A 17,830-nucleotide genomic window follows, 5' to 3' on the forward strand; every position below is an offset into this window, starting at 1 on the left:
AAGTAAAACAAAAATGTTTTGACTAGACTATATCAAGTACGCCTTTAGATTGTTTTATTCATTGTGGTAGCCCTTGGTCACAAAAAGGTTGGAGACCCCTTGCCTACAGTATAACATAACATATGTTGTGTTTTGGTGCTGGTTTGCTAGTGAACACCAGCTAAACCAGCACCAAATCAGCACCAGCATTAGCACCAGCTAAACCAGCACCAAACCAGCATTAGCACAGCATCCCATGCTGGTCATACCAGTAAGACCAGCTTTTGTTGTGTTTTGGTGCTGGTATACTGGTGACCACCAGCTAAACCAGCATAGACCAGCATAATTCCCATGCTGGTCCATGATGGTTTGATCCTGTTTTTTTCAGCAGGGTTATCATTTTACAGGTATTATTTATGCTATTATAGCAACATTACACACTAACTAGGGTTTAAAAAATAGGATCAGAACATACGTGACCTTTAACCCCTGGTTAAGTACGGACATAGCAGAAAAATATTTTGGAAGTATTGTAAAAAAAATGTTGACGATATTTTGATGGTTAAATGATGGTAAGCACATGATGTTACCCATTGAATTCCATCATATTTTTTTATTTCTACTATGGTAGTCAATGGTTACAATCAGCTGTGTGTTTACCATCATTTATCAAAATATCTTCTTTTGTGTTTATCAGAAACCTTGTGAGACTGGGTAGTTTAGAACAACATGAGGATGTGAAAATTAGGACAGAATTTGCATTTTTGGGAAGGACTATCAATTTAACAGTCACTTCCGTTACTGGATGTCCTGCGTAATACACTTAAATTAATACTTTACCATAATAAACTAGTACGTAATGTAACTGAACTGTGGGTAAATGTTTAGGCATCTAACATGAGACGTGTCATAAAAAAGCCCCGTGTCTTTTGACTTTATTGAAGATATCACAACAGTTTAACACAGACGTGTCACCTTTTATAAGGTGGCATTGATAACACAATTTGTCTGTGTATAATAACACGAGATAAAATCCACACACGTATGCAGGTCGCTTCCGGTGCCCAGTGCGAAGCGCATCTGGGCGCGCGCTTGTGTGTGTGTGTGTTTGTGTGTGTGAGCATGAGCGCGCGCAACTGACTGGAGCGCGAATCCAGTGAGATCGTGAGAAGCTGCCCGCACAGCGCGCGAGGCGCAGAGAGAGACTCGGTCCAAAACGCATTTATTCTTCTGTGAAAACGGATCTTTTTCTGGACCAGAACCTTGTGAAGGGATATATTTTACTTGAATGTGAATCGTTGCGCATCTGTAAGGTGTCTGTGGAAAAGAAACCAGGGGATTTGAGTCCTGTTTCAGTCAGATGCTGATGAACTGAGAAGGATTTTATCCCGTTTTACTTCTGAGGAGAAAAAAGTCTCAGCTGATGCTCACGAACGGAGAACAGAGAGAAACGACACAAACCAATGAGACACTAAAGAGTAAGTTAAGTTTAAAAATCTTCATCGTCTTTCTGATGCATCGCGATGTGATTTTTTATTCCGGAGCGCAAATTGTTGTTCGACACGTCAGGTGTCACTTGACATTCATTGGAATCTAATGAGGCGTTTCACGTTTTTCAAAACGTGATATTCGATAGATTTTAAAATAACATATCATTTCAACATATGATTTGAGATGCTGTGTTTTTGTTCATCTGTATAATTTTAAGGTTGATTTATAAGCTCGTGTCATTGTCGCATATCTGCACAGGTCAGATAATAAACTTATTTAATATCATCGGTTCAGATGCCCATCTGCTGATACTGGTTAAACTGCATATGTTTCATGAAAATCTTATGCATTACAGTATATTATAAGTGTGTAATAAGTGTATGATTTTGTGATTAGCATTTATTCGGATTTAAATTCTATTTCTATATTATATTAGTGCATGTGCAACATTGAGACTTTAATGTATATTGCATGGCTTGTTGGTTATGTGATGGTCAGTTTGGAAGACGGGATGAAAGATACTGGGAGAAGTCAAAAGGATGTAGCGTTGAGTCATGGGCAGGTTGATCTCTCTTTAGACATATGTGTGTGAGAGAGAGAAAGCATAAAAATTCACATATTCGTTAAAATTACAGTGTTTTAATGCAAACATAAAGACGTGTGAAGAAAATTGTGTTCATTCTTGTTTCAATGGGCTCAATTGAAATGCACTCAGTGTGTAAGAGCACTGCCAACAACACAAATGCCACAAATGTGTTTTCATTATGGCAGGGGTTTAACAATATGGATGCATTTATGCACTCTTTGCTGTAATTTTAAGATAAATTTAGTTTATAACAAGTGTAACATCTCTTATAGACACATATACACGTACATTAGACAAATCTCTGCGTTGACACGGTTACGGGTCTGGACCGAACTGAACTTCCGGTCTCTGTTTATTTAAACATTTCATATGACTTTTAAAAGATGTAAAATAAACCTTTGGTGTCCGCAGAGCACACATGCGAAGTTCTAGCTCAAAATATCATATAGATAATTAATTTATTATGTTAAAATTGAACCCACTTTGTAGGTGTGAACAAAAATGTTGCAATGTGTAAATGCAAATGAGTTGATCTCTGCATTAAATGGCAGTGCCGTTGTTGGCTGGTGCAGATTAAGGGGTGGTATTATTATAATAAGATCCCCTTCTGACATCACAAGGGGAGACAAATTTTAATGAGCTATCTATTTTTCACATACAGAGAATGGTTTACCAAAACCTAGTTACTTGGTTGTTATTTTTCACATTTTCTAGGTTGATAGAAGCACTGGGGACCCAATTATAGCACTTTAACATGGAAAAAGTTAGATTTTCATGATATGTCCCCTTTAATGGTCTGGCAAGTGACTAAATTGAACTCTACAACAAATACCTCATCGAAAATAACAAGTGTTTTGGTTTCTTAAAGACGAGGGAGATGGCGATCATGGATGTGAGGTTTGGCAGCTAATTTGTAGTTAAATCTTTAGCTTTTATTTAAACTAAGGTAATCTACTTGTTGTTTACATTGATTGTTATCAGAAATAAGCATCTTTAAAAGGACTGTATTAGTATTGATTCTTTATGGATATTTACGTTACGTTTGTCTATGTTGTTACTGCTGAAACCGTCGTATTTATTTATTAATGTATGAGCATGTGTGTATGTATCATGTTATATGTGAACCTGCCATTTCAAGTCATTTTTTACACTTTTCTACATAAAATAATCCAGAACATTGTGTGAAAATATAACCTTGATATCTTTAATATTGACTGCGTGATCTCAAGATTTCAAGATTAAAAGTGAAATCAAGGATTGGGGATAAAGTATTATATGGTGTGATTTCTGTCTTTAATGTGTGATGCATCAACATTAAGTTTGATTTTTTTTGTATGCAGGCGTGGATTTCAGTTGTAAATCTGTCTTGAACCTTTGTTGATGATTTCAGACTCTGTCTGGTGATGTATAGACCTACACAGTAAACGGAGAGCAAAACATCTCTACCTAATAAACTGTTGGAGAGCTACACTTACACTCTCCCTATCTACAGCATCTCTCTCTTTTCTCTCTCTCTCTCTCTCTCTCTCTCTCTCTCTCTCTCTCTCTCTCTCTCTCTCTCCCTCTCTCAGTAGCTTTGCCCATGCTCTTTCAGGTTCTCTATGATGATAAATGAGGTGTATTTTCAGTAATGAGTGGGAGTGTAAACATATTTGGAGAGGAGTGGTTCCTTCCCACCTTTATTTTTGACTTAGTATATAGCTTCTCCACATAACTGCAGAGTGATACAGCAGTCTTGCAGTAATGGGCAAGCATAGCAACGCATTGAACATCTATCTCTCTGGTAACAAAATACATGACTTGGATAACATAGTGGGAAGTCAGTCACAGTGTAAATTGGAAATGTGAGTGGCAAGGACGAATTACAAACTGAGAGGCTTGTGAGTCAATACACCACGGAGACCCCTTACACCACAAGTCCTTCCTGATGACCTTCAGATAACTTTATATGAACATTTACACAATTGCATAAAAAATAATCTGAAAATAAATGCTATTTGACGTCTCCGCTAAGTGCTCAGCAGCACTCAGATTTCACTCTCGCTGTAGCTGTTATCACAGCGGTAACCAGCAAAGCTCAATCGTGTGACTAGTGTGAAACATCATACATGCTCTGTGTTTTATTATTATTATGACAATCATGCATTTTTATAACCTTCCTCATATGAAATCACTATTCACAAAGAAAGGACTCAAAGTTGGTGCATCATTGTGTAGTGCAAACATTGACCAATCTGCAGTCCAGTGAATGTGCTCACATTTCATTCCTGCTGGTGCACAAAAGCATGGCCAGGATTTTCAATTACCCATGCTTTTGTTTGTTGTTCGACAGAAAAGTCCTTTTGTTTTATACCGGCATAGATGAAGGGCTAAACTCGATCATTGGACCTTATAGTCAGGAACAAAAGTTATGCTGTAACAAGTAAATTAAGTCTTAGCATTGGTCATTCACATAGAAAATTCAGAGGAAGTGGATCGTTTTCTTTCTAAGCGGCCTCTTAAATCATTTAGGAAGATTTTCCCTGATGGTCTTCCACAATACTAGCCATCACTGCTTTTATCGTTACATTTTTACATTTTATGCATTTAGCTTATGCTTTGATTCAAAGCGATATGCAGTGCTTTCAAGCTATATGTTTTATCAGTGTTCCCTGGGATTGCACCAATTTTTATCCTTTTAATATACTTAATTCACAATATTACAGTATGTAGATCAAATAGCACAAAACGCCTTTTGATAGCTTTGCTCAATAATAAACAATAAGCTTTTATGCCAGAATCTGCTAAGGAACAGAAACATGTTTTATTAGTTTGTTTGTTTCATCACTTTGTTCCTGGCATATCAAACCTGAAGACTGGAAATGAGTTTTCTGCTGTGTGGCTTTGATCATTGCGTCAGAAGTGATCAATGAATAAGCAATGTGATTTTATGCATGGGAAAGTTGAACTAATTTCCAAGTTTCATAAACGCTCTGGAATTTGATGTAATTTGGAAGTCTTCCACCCAACAAACATAGATTTTCAAAACTCCCTTTTAAATTAAAATAATACAAAATAACAATAATACCATTGTATTATATATGTACAATGATATGTAAAGAGAAGTCTGCGCTATAAGCACACTGTTTTTTTTATAGCTGTGCCTGAAACTATATCCTTTTAGTGCACTATATTTGGTGTTGATCATTTTGCAGTGCTGTCTAAAAGCTGATTTTAGCTACTTCACTGTGTTTTTGTATTGTGGGTGCATCACAATTCAGGGGCTGGATCCTTATAAGGATGCGGATTTTGATTGCAAGGCTCTTAAGTCCACAAAGCAAACTGAAATGAGATGGTCCAGCCTACGGGGGGAGTTGCATCACTTGCTGTCAGATATATGGAGCCACATATTTTTTAGTTTATTTTAGAAAATATGACACATTGATGCGTTTTAAACTACCCAACAGTATGTAAAATTTACCAACCTTAGAAATGTATACAAAAGTAAAATGCAACATGCACAATATTGCAGCAATAATATTAATTCACATCACTAAAACATTATTTAATAATAAAACAGTGACAAGGACTTTTAATTTGCAAAATATACACTTTGATTGAACTACAGTTCTGAATGTTTATTCAAAATACCCAGACGTCACAGGTGCGCATTGAATCTTGGAATAGCTAAGGCTGTGAAGGATCCATCTGGATCCTTGGTTTCAGGGGACAAGAAGGCCGCATTTGAAGGCTGTGAAGGAGCCTTCAAATTCGGACAGCCTTTGTTGCGGCCCGATGACATCTTGGCCTTCAAATACAGCCTTCAAAAGATGCAGCCCCTAAATTGGGATGCACCCTGTACATCTTTTTGCTATTATATGAATGTTGCATTTACTTTTTTAGGAAACGTTTGTTAACATTTCCAGCTGATATTATGTCCAAAAACACGTTTGAGTGACATGCTGATGCAATATCATTTGTTAAAGGAGACTGTCATACTGTATCATGCAGGGGGCAGGATAAGATACTTTTATCTGATGATATAAAAGTGTCAAAACAGCCAAAATATTGGACAATATTGCAAAATATCCTTCTGTCTGTATCATTTTAGAAAAATATGAAAATGAAGCGTGTCATTATTCTCTCTCCCTATTGCATATCATGTCATTGGTTGTTTGACTGGCTGGTGAAAAACACAGTTCTGTCAGGCGCTACTGAACATCTCACACAATGTCTCAGCAGACATGTATCCTCTCTGCTCATTCTTTTAATGAAGAACTCTTTTCCAGTACTCACTTTTTCTTACTTTACAATGTATGTGCATGAGATTTTTTTCTTTTAAGAATAACGGCAGGTGCGCTAATGAGGCTGTTGGTATAACAATGCAGGCATCTTTTTGTTCTAGCACAGAGATGGTATAAATAACAATACTTTTTGTCATTTTCAAATAACAATACTTTTTGTCATTTTCAAGGCAAACAGCAAGAAGTTGCTAAAAATTGTATTGTGATTCATTTTAATTTAATATTATCTCCACCGATTTGATTGCTTATGTATATTCAACTGTGCCATAAAGCCAGTCTTTAGTTGCACGTTAGTAACAAAAGCCAAAAACACATTGTTTGGGTTAAAATTATTGTTTTTTATGCCAAAAATCATTTGGATATTAACTAAAGATTGTGTATCGTGAATATTTTTAGCACATTTGCTACTGTAAATATGTCCAAAATGTATTTATCATTAGTAATATGTAGGGGTGGCACGGTTCATGAAAAAAATCCGAACCGTTCGGTTCGCTTGTCTCGGTTCGGAGCACGTGTGTGTCGTACGGTTCAACGGTTCATGGCATGCGCAATGTATGTAGCCTCGTGCCCTGTACTGTATGTGACCTCAGATAGCGTGTTCCCCTTATGCGAATAGCGCGAAAGAAGAGGTGACTGGTGTGGAGAGTGAGTGCTGCCGGTCATGTTACGTGTAGAAATGGCAAGAGGGAGAGAAAAAGAAGTCTGCCCGCAGTTGGAGGATAAGCCAGCGTCGTATAAGTTTGGTATGTGGAAACATTTTTTGTTTCATGTTACCTATGATGACAGCGGATATAAAACAATAGATACAGCCACACGCGCGACAACCATCTCTCCGACCATTTATCTAATCTGAGGTAATGAACACTGTTTTACGTCTTTTCGTATTCAGCGCTATTTTTAGCCTTTCGTTGATAAAACGAAAAAGGCTGATTTCCGCGTAGTTTCATTTTGCTAGCGTGTGAAAGTTGCGCGATCTTATTTCATAAACTGCCCCTTAAAGTAATCAGGACAGAAATGGTCAAAAGTGGACAAAAGAGACGGATTTAAATATTACAGGTGTAAACGTTATGTTTCTCTCTCGTTCACATATTCTCTCTGCAGTATTTAAGCAGCCTCTCAGTGATAAATCTTAGAGCTACACTGAAGTTGGCATTTTGATAAAGGCAAGTTACCTTAGTTTGCTAAAAATGCACACAAAGTTCATGTAGATGGCAATACACATTCTCTTTTTTGCCAAATAAATGAAAAGCATGTTGAAATCATCAATGTCTTCCCTCTCGCTGTGTCAAAATCTCACCTGGCTTTCCTCAGGGATGTTCCTAATAATGTGCTTAAAGTCAAATTCAGTTTGTGCATGATTACATGCTATAACTTTTTTTAATACTGTATCCTAAATGATGGATAATTAATACATTAATAAGATAATACATTTCTGGAGTGTTAAAAAAATAACAACAAGAACCGTACTGAACCGAGAACTGTGACCATAGAACCGTGATACGAACCGAACCGAGGGTTTTGTGAACCGTGCCACCCCTAGTAATATGTGTTGCCAAGGACTTCACTTTACAGGTGTTTTTTATTAGATTTTTTTTGCAGCCTCAGATTCCAGATTGTCAAATGTTGTATCTCGGGCCAAATATTGTACTATACTAACAAACCATACATCAATGGAAAGCTCAATATAAAAAAATACCATTTATGGTCCAGGGTCACATATATCCTTCACTGAAAAAAATGATTCATTGATTTTAATCAATTTTTTTAAGGTAAGTGGTTGCAATCAATTTATTTAAGCTACATTTAAACAAAAAGATTAGTAAAGTAAAATGAAATATAAAACTTTTGTTTAAATGTAGCTTAAATAAATTGATTGCAACCACTTACCTTAAAAAAATTTATTAAATTCAATGAATCATTTTTTTCATTGCAGCTGTTTTCACACATAGCTAGGATCTTTTTGCATCTTTATTGTGACATTGTACGAAAGTCGCTACAATTGTCATATGTTTTTTTCCCACAAAGATGATCTTAAACTGTTCAATGCTCAATAACCCAATAATCTGTAAAACTATTTACCACTATACTGATTTCCCTTTGCACATTAACGTTTTAAGTTAACTAGTATTCTCTTCACTTATTCAACCCTGTTTGTCTTAATTACAAAAAAAAATAATTTGATGAATAATAATTGACGCTCCTTAATTTCCCATGTGGGATCAATAAAAAAACTAAAGTATCTAATTTTTTTAGACAATTACTTTTTTTTCATTTTTTTTATCAAAAGTATTTTGTTGCACTGATATTTTAACATATAAAACATTAATATTCCCTAAGCTCTCTAGACCATGACAATCAGTACAGAAAATAGACGTAGAGCGGTTTATAAATAAACTCTTGCTCTAATAACATTTCACCGTAGATTGAAATTGATGTTTTCTGCTTAATTTAATCTCAAATCTTATTCACAGGATGAATTTAGTAACTTAATCAGAAACCCCCTGAGACAGAACCACTATTTTGCCAAGATGACAGTAAAGCCAATTTTGCAGTTTAACCGTCTGCTCCCTGGTGATTTGACAAATCTTACGCTAAGTTTTGGAGCTGCTTCTAATCCTGGTATAACAAAACATAGCAGAAGCTGCATGCCGATTAAATATTTCTGAAAACATAATGAACACTGTTATTAGGCTGTAATGGATATTTGTGCTGTTGGAAAACCTTAAAGAATAAGTCCATTTTCTTAAAAGAAAAATCCAGATAATTTACTCACCACCATGTCATCCAAAATGTTGATGTCTTTCTTTGTTCAGTCGAGAAGAAATTATGTTTTTTGAGGAAAACATTGCAGGATTTTTCTAATTTTAATGGACTTTAATTGAGCCCAACATTTAATACTTAACTCAACACTTAACAGTTTTTTTCAACGGAGTTTCAAAGGACTATAATCGATCCCAAACGAGGCATAATGGTCTTATCTAGCGAAACGATTGTCATTTTTGACAAGAAAAATAAAAAACATGCACCTCCAAAGCACAACTTCTCGTCTAGGTCCGGTCCAGCGCGACCTAACGCAAATGCGTAGTGACGTAGGGAGGTCACGTGTTACATATATAAAACGCACATTTGCGGACCATTGTAAACAATAAACTGCCACAAAGACATTAATTAGTATCAGTTGACATACAACAACGTCGGAGCTTTCCTCTTTCTCAACACATGTAAACACTGGGGCGGAGTTTCGCGTTCGTCCTCTTTGACCTCTTGACGTGATGACGTATTGCGTCGGGTCACGGTAGCGCATCACGACCGGATCTAGACGAGAAGTTGTGCTTTAAAAGTGTATATTTGTCATTTTTATTGTCAAAAATGACAATCGTTTTGCTAGATAAGACCCTTATGCCTCGTTTGGGATTGTTTATAGTCCTTTGAAACTCTGTGAAAAGTGTTGAGTTAAGTATTAAATGTTGGGCTCTATTAAAGTCCATTAAAATGAGAAAAATCCTGCAATGTTTTCCTCAAAAAACATAATTTCTTCTCGACTGAACAAAGAAAGACATCAACATTTTGGATGACATGGTGGTGAGTAAATTATCTGGATTTTTCTTTTAACTCTTTCACCGTCAGCATTTTTTTAAAAAGTTGCCAGCCAGCGCCAGCGTTTTTCATGATTTTCACCAAAGTTTAATGCCTTCCAGAAAATGTTCTTCTTCAGATATATAAACATACAATATACCAAATGAAAGAACAGACCCTCTGCTTTCAAACAAAAAAAAACGTTTTATCCTACCTTGAGTAGTTCTTTTGTAATCAGCTTTTGAATATGTGTAGGATTCTGCAAAAACACCACATTTTGAGCAAAAAGCAGAGATAATTCCATTTTTGTGATGGACTTTTGATAGAGTTCCCATTTAGAGCGATCTTTAAAACAGACACGGACATGCAGCAGCTTGTCAGAGGGCAATACTTCCGGGTTGTATAAGTTGCGGAAGTGCGCCACCTGTTGGATAAAAGCGGTATTGCGGAAAGACGGAAAATCTCGTCATTGGCGGGGAAGCGTTTTCTCTTAATTGACGAGATATCTCATCAATGGCGGGGAAAGAGTTAAGAAAATGGACTTATCCTTTAAGGTAAGACATCCTTAACATTTTTGTGTGCATCAAGTTCAAATAGTTTTGTAAATATTTAATAGTTCCTAATTTGCACCACATAGACTAAGTACGCTGAATAATATATAGGCATATATCATGGTTACGAACGTACAGACTTACACTTATAAATAACTCCTTTAAACACAAGGCTGCACCACTAGCATTTAATTCAACAGTGGCTATAAGCACAGTAATGTTGTGTAACATAAAAAGTGTTGCCTATGGTTAAAGTTTTCCTTTGATTGAGTGATGCTGAAGTGGACCATCAACTACTTTCACTTTGATGTATCGTGTGAGAGCAAATAAAGATCAGATAACTTTATTTGCAAGCAAATCTAGTCGATTTTAGGATGGGATAGCGTGAAGGTCTCATGTTCACAGCCTGTTCATATTTGAAGCCGCTCTGACGCATTCGGTATCGCATGTACGCACACAAGTGTTTTACGATCTGTGTCCTGTGATGGCCATCCGCAAGTGACCAGACGCCCTATCTGGTTTATGGGAGATTTTATGGAGCCTTTCGCAGATGTGGACAGATACTGTAGGTGTTAGATTGTGACTTCAATAATAGGGCTCAGGACAAAGTGGTCCATCTCTGGCCTTGACACGCTCTGGGGATTGAAACTCAAGAGTGTATATATATCAAGACACCGCTGGTTAATAAAATATTCCATCATATCTGTCAGCAGGTGAGCCGTTTGTGCTTTAGTCTCAAGTGGACATCTTTGATATCCCAAGGCCATCTGCGAAGCATGGAGACTAATAAAGCCATTGTTTCTTTAGATGTTATCATCTTAAATCATCTTTTCACACTGCTTACTACATCTTTTCCAATATAAACAGGAAGTGAGGAGTAAACAAATTAGTGACTACTTGCCGTACACTTCATGAAAGCTTTGGAAAAGATGCTTTTAATCTTTTGCTTTTAAGGGTCTTTTTAAAAGGTTTGTTGTAAATGTTGGGCAATATGACAAAAAATCATGGTTTACCCTGCTGAAGAATCCAGCTAAGATAAGCAGGTAGCTGGTTTAAGATGGTCCTCCTAGCCTGGCAAAGCTGGTCAGTCTGGTAGGTCAGCTAGTTCAGCTAGACCAGCTTAAAAAAGTGACCAAAACACAACTAGACCAGCTTGCTCTGCCAGCAAAACAAGCTAAGACCAGGCTGGGAAACCAGCTTATGCTGGTCTAAGCTGGATTTTTCAGTAGATTTTTAAGTATTCAGCATTTTTGTCTCACAGTTTTAATATATATGGGCAATTCCATGCAAATGTCAACCTTATCATTTGTACAAAGCTCATCGTACGATGAAAAGCGTGATGTGCTTTGATTGGCCAGCTATTCACTGCGATGTGATTGGCCGAATAAGCATGTGACGGAAATGTTACGCTCCCTACTAGGGATGCTCCGATCGATCGGCCGCCGATCGGTATCGGCCGATAACGTCATTAAATGACTCGATCGGTCCTCGCTAAATTTGCCGATCTCCTAAACCGATCTTTCTGTTTACCTTTGTCAACATAGGGCTCCTGAATGCGGCTGCAGTTAGAGACCATTTTTACGCAATGCGAGCATTTTTATAACCCATCGCTCGTGTGTGACATGCAGATTTGCATTTCTCTCTTTGCGTTTGCAGAGATAAGCGTATTTTCTATGAGGACGCGATCTGATCAACAGCGCGACGCGTCTTCACATCCCCATCAAACAGCGTATACAACACACATCTATTGCGGATAATTGCATCCTCGTGCCAAAAGTTTATTATTTGCATGCATTTTAAAGTTTGAGCGTTTAAACTTTCATTTTCCTCACTGCTGCTCTCGGCCGCGTACATCCGGCGCATGCACACACAGAAGCCTCAGTCATCAGTGCACGTGAACAGAGTGATCTCTCTCACGTCTTAAAGCTGCAGTATCCTAATTCATCTCTCAATAAAATCACTTTCTGCTCTTCACTAAAGAACTGTTATACTTCATATGAATGCGTGTATGTTTAATTCATACAGTTTAGACTGTGAAGTGTTTTATTTTTATCACTTTTAACAGACATAAGACTTTTTAAAGGCATATTAAACTTCTCTTTGCAGAAGAAATATTTGTTGTGCTAATTTTTTGATTCTCTATTAAAACAATAATAAACCTAATTACTGCAAGTAATATAACAAAGGCAACATCTGTGTTATTACTTTATCTAGAAAAAATTTTAACAGTAACAGTCATCAAAAAGCTTGTATATCAGCTTGAAAAATCGGTATCGGCATTGGTATCGGCCGATCACGAAGACAACAAATCGGTGATCGGTATCGGCCTGCAAAAACCCTGATCGGAGCATCCCTACTATATTAGGAATATACGCTCATAAAGCAATACTGCATGGAGGGGGCGGCAACAATACTAAAGCGAAAATACAGGTTATGTCTTCTTTTTTGGCATATACATTTGGGTGGTGTTTTGCAAATCTTTACACATAGTGGGTGCATGTTTAAATGAGGTGTTTCAGAAAGGCGTGGATGATTATAAGTGATTCATCTTTGCAACTTTACAGATCTTGCTTTTGTTTGGTCTCAGATTCTTCACATTGCATATAGCTTTAAAACATATAGCATTTAAAACTGCGTACCAGAATATCTAACATAATTATATCTTCATTACTGATTATTAATGAAATGAGTATGAGATAAGAGATGGTATGTGTGTATGTAGACATACAGACAGACAATATTATGTTCATAATCAAATACGTATTATAAAATTGCCCGTTCTGGTTTTTTATTCTGATGATTAATATTTGTACTATAACATAAATACAACTTATTTGTTGTGTTGTATTTTATGAAATCCTGCTATTCATATGAAGTAACTGTTTTATAAAAGCAATAAGCCCCCCGAAGCTGTGGTGTTGAAGTGCATTTGAGAACAGCTAACGGGGTTTTGTAAACACCTTAATCAATAAGATTGAGGACGATCGGATACAATTTGGATCATATTGAAGGGGGTGGTGTACTCTGATCTGTGATCCGATCAGCGGGTGAAAAGTACACCTTGTAAATGCGTCAATCGTAGTATTTTCTCAATCGGACGCAAAAATGCATTGTGCACATGTGCAGAACCTTTGTGCTCAAGTTCACATCTTATATTTACCTCTTATATCACACGATTCTCGTGACAGAAACACGCAACAGTAAGGCAATAGCATCACGCATTATTAAGGTAACATTAATGAGGTCACGCAATGTACATTCTGCAGCGTTTATGTGTACTTTTTAAACATTAGGCTACTTAAAGCAATAAAATAGCATTGTGACTTTTGAAAAGTGTGATTTCATTACTTATATCTGAAAACTTCTTCTCCAACTCAGTTTTGACTTTTGTTCAGAGATAAAGCGTGAACTCGACGAGAGATGCTGTCTTCACCGTAGCGTTGCCAAGTCCTCTGTTTTTTCATATTTAGATTTGGGCTACTGCTTACACTCTTTCCACCAGTTGTTGTTTTTTTGCGGGTTAAAGATTACATGATTTCGTTGATTAGTTATTGATATTTGTGCATTTGGATGCTTTTGGGCTAGTTTTGAATGTCTATTACGATGGTTTTGATACGCGAATCTGGCAACCCTGGCTGTGCGCTTGTGCAGATTTTCAGTTCAGATTCTATAAAATATACTTGTAAACGAACATTAAAATCAGTTTTGGTGCATGTTTGCCGTAACCTTCAATCTTATTAAATTCACTCGGATTGACCAAATTTTGTGCATGTAAACATAGCCACTGAGAAACTGGAGGTCCCCCACATTCCCGTTTTCCTTTCATGTCTGCAGAACCCTAAACCTGCCCCACAGGTGAGCGTTTTGAGCAGTGATGAAAGAAGCGAGTGATTCATGAGTTCACCCGCCTGCTTCCTCCTCTGAGACTCCACGGACCGCAGGCATTATCAGTAGTAAATAGCTCTGAAAACGCTTCGGCCAGGACAGGCCGTGCGGCGCGTGATTTATTGTTCATGATGCAGCAAATAGTTAGTCGTGTTACCGGAGGGATATAAGCATTTTCATGGCCACAGTTCAAGTTTATTTCAGATATAAATTCTGGAAGATGTTGGAAGGGAAAAAGCCACATTGAATTGATGACAATGAGACGTTGGTTGCCAGCAGCCAGCAAGCAAGAAGTATTGTTTTAACAAACCAAGGCCGAGGCTGAACCAGCGCTTAATATCTTACATTTTGTAAGGAGGTTTGTTTTCCTTGAGCAGAAAATGGAAACATTTGTTCCAGGACGGAAGTTCTTCAAAATATTCTGAGGGTTTATATTTGATACTTTCTGCCGCGATTCTGATGTTTTATTCAGCAAGAACAATTAACATTTGCACTTGACACGCTGCAGGCATGTGAAGGGCACAACAATGGCAAAGGAGCATTGTGCTTTTGGCAATGATCTGTGTGTTGTGAATGAAAACATAATTCTGGCTGTCTGGTCCAGCTCTCTCTCTCTCTCTCTCGCTCGCTCTGCTCATTAATGCTTAGAAACTGTAATCAATGTACGTGATCGATTTCTCTGTGCGCAGCTGGCTGGACAGGATCACATTTCCCCTTCGCTATACTGAATATCTCAAGGGGCGGAAAACATTTACCTCACATTAGACATGGACATGATGATCCTGTTTACTGGCTGACTGAAGCTTTGTATGAATTATTTACCTCACATGGTGGAACAAATCATATTATCAGAGAGCAGAAGTGTTTGGTCTGTTCTGTCATTTCATAGATCAACATTTTCTGTTGACTTTTCCTTCAGTTTTAACCTTGAAATCAGTGTTATGAATTTAGATATTCATCATTGACTTTATTAGCAGCTAATTTTCCATTTAAACATCGACTAATTGCTCACACTAGACTCTTTCTGAATATAACCGTAGCATTCACAGACGTTTCAAAGGATAATTGACAGATCTTTGTAGAAAATAATTTGTTATGCTTTAATAAGACATTTGTTCAAGTTCTAGTAAACACACATACCGATAAAATGTAATTAATCCAACCTATCCTTCAACCCATATTATTGTTTTGGCCGTTTGTCCAAAATATGGCCAAAAGATGCGTTTACTAAATTATATATATATATATATATATATATATATATATATATATATATATATATATATATAATTATATATATTGGGGTATAATTTTGCAATGATTACATGTACTGGAATATGATTTTCAATTTAAACCAACAGGATTAATTGTATTTATATTACACATTACATTATTTAGACATTTAGTGCAAAAACGTACCCGTTTATTTATTATATGATATAAAACACAGTATACAAAGCAGTCATAACTTTTTCAAAAAGTACTGAACTCTTTCCCCGCCATTGACGAGTTATCCCGTCAATTACAAAAAAACCATTTCCCTGCCAATGACGCTTTCCTGACGAGTTTTTACAGGAATCAATATTTCCGCTATTATCCCAAGTTATAAAAAAACTGAAGCAAAAAAACTAATTTAACAACAGTTCAAACTATGTGTATGTTTTGATCATCAATCTGAAACAAAAATCCAATTTTTTCAGCTTTTTGCTCAAAATTTTGTATTTTTGAAGAAACGTACCCATATTAAGAAGTTATACAAATGAGGATTGTATGAAAAGTTTTTTTTTCCTGTTTTGTTTGTTTGTTTGAAAGCAGAGGGTCTGTTCTTTCATTTAATATATTTGTATGTTTATATATTTATAGAAGAACATTGTCCTGCAATGCATTTTGTGAAACTTTTGTGAAAATGGTAAGAAAAGGTTTGCGAAAATGGGACTTTGGGCATCAAAAAGGGCACATTGGACAAAGGGGCAGGGGCTCAAGCACCCTTCCCCTGCATGTGCCTTTTTTTCATCTGCTTTACATTTTTTATCAGTAGTATTTTACATTATTATTACCTGAACCGCCGTCTAGTAATTTTCTTTTATTGGTACATAAAACATATCTGTCCATTTTGCATGAGTTCTCAGTTTTCTAATATATATTAAAGTGTTGTGTAATGGTCACACAGCATGCAGATAAAAATATAATATATATTTTGGGTTAGTATTTTATTTAGATTTGTTAAAAAATATGACTTACATTTTAAGATTTATTCATAAATGATTCTTTTTTTATCAACTCATGAACCCATTCACCCATGTTTGGGAAACCCTGCGTTAGATCAAAAGGTTTAAGATCAAGGGAAGCATATAATGAGACAAGTGTTCAAACTTGTGAGTGCTAGTGCAGACTAAATTTAATGAAACATTTTTTCATATAACTTTAAGGACGTCCAACAAGTTTATGGTAATACTATGAAACAGCAAATGATTTTTGACTAGACAGAGACTTTGGCCCCTTGTCCACCGAAATGTTTAAACGCAGCTGAAATGCCAGTTGTCGCTTGACAGCGTTTCTTCAGCTGAGCGGTTTTATTGCTATTATACATATTTTTTTGTTTATTAGTCGTTGTGCAATGCCGGCTGGTTTGTGAGGTGCCGGCTGGTTTAATTGACATTGATGAACTCAGCGTTTCAATCAAAGTTGAACATTTGTCAAAAAAATGGTGGACAAAAAACGCTAGCTGTTGCCGTTTTTTTTAAAGCGCAGAGCTTTCATTGGAAACAATTGAAAACATGCCAGCCGCAGGAAAAAACACTCCGGTGGATAAGGGTGCTTAATGTAAAAATGATTTTCCTTCTCTTTCTGCAGTTTTGAATTCTGCCTAGGACCTTGTACTGTATAACAGTGTTAAAAGTTCAAAGGCCATACATTTAAACTAAGTGACAAATAACAACATTTTCTGGAATATAAGTTATAATAGTAATAGGATTTTACCCCAGGGTCAAAGCACTTTAGTGTTGTATCTTCTGTGCGTTTTGTTGCCGTGTGAAAAATAAATTATTTACTGTGGCCTATTTTGTGCAAGTTGAGCATGCATTATTAGAGTCATAGAAATACAAAATATTGAATTGCTTTACAAGCCCTAGTTTGTAATGTTGGTATGTTTGGATTTAGTTTGCTGTAAAAATAAAAAGCCACTTGTACATGGATGTGGTCTGTGGTCTGTCTGGTAAAGCATCATCAAACTGTTCTGATTGGTTGTGATTTGGTTATGATTGTCTAGCATCACGTGCATTTTAAGCTGTGAGTAAAAATAGCTTGTCGCTGGATTCTTGTCACGCTGTATCTGGTTCGAGTTGATGTTAGTACAGTTGTTGTAAGTATGTTTGTACACTCAGGCCTTCAAATGATATTTAAGGTTAAGTGGCTGTGATTTGAGCCTCTCAGGGCTTCAGTTTAAGTCGAGTCTTGAGCTCGAAACGATTCACAGTGTG

The 17,830-nt window shown here is 36.6% G+C and overlaps 1 protein-coding gene across 18 annotated transcripts in view; it reads left to right on the forward strand.

Moving 5' to 3' along the window:
- The first annotated feature begins 1,108 nt into the window (after positions 1-1,108).
- Positions 1,109-17,830, forward strand: part of ptprfa (protein tyrosine phosphatase receptor type Fa) — a 294,038-nt gene continuing 277,316 nt past the window's right edge. For 12 of the 18 annotated variants that reach the window (XM_073870663.1, XM_073870669.1, XM_073870666.1 and 9 more), the window contains exon 1: positions 1,109-1,457. The gene's annotated coding sequence lies outside the window, so the exon portion shown is untranslated. The remainder of the gene's footprint in view (positions 1,458-17,830) is intronic. The other 6 variants (XM_073870673.1, XM_073870674.1, XM_073870679.1 and 3 more) reach the window with 1 other exon arrangement.

The sequence above is a fragment of the Misgurnus anguillicaudatus genome, chromosome 8, assembly GCF_027580225.2.
Source record: "Misgurnus anguillicaudatus chromosome 8, ASM2758022v2, whole genome shotgun sequence".
NCBI lineage: Eukaryota > Metazoa > Chordata > Actinopteri > Cypriniformes > Cobitidae > Misgurnus > Misgurnus anguillicaudatus.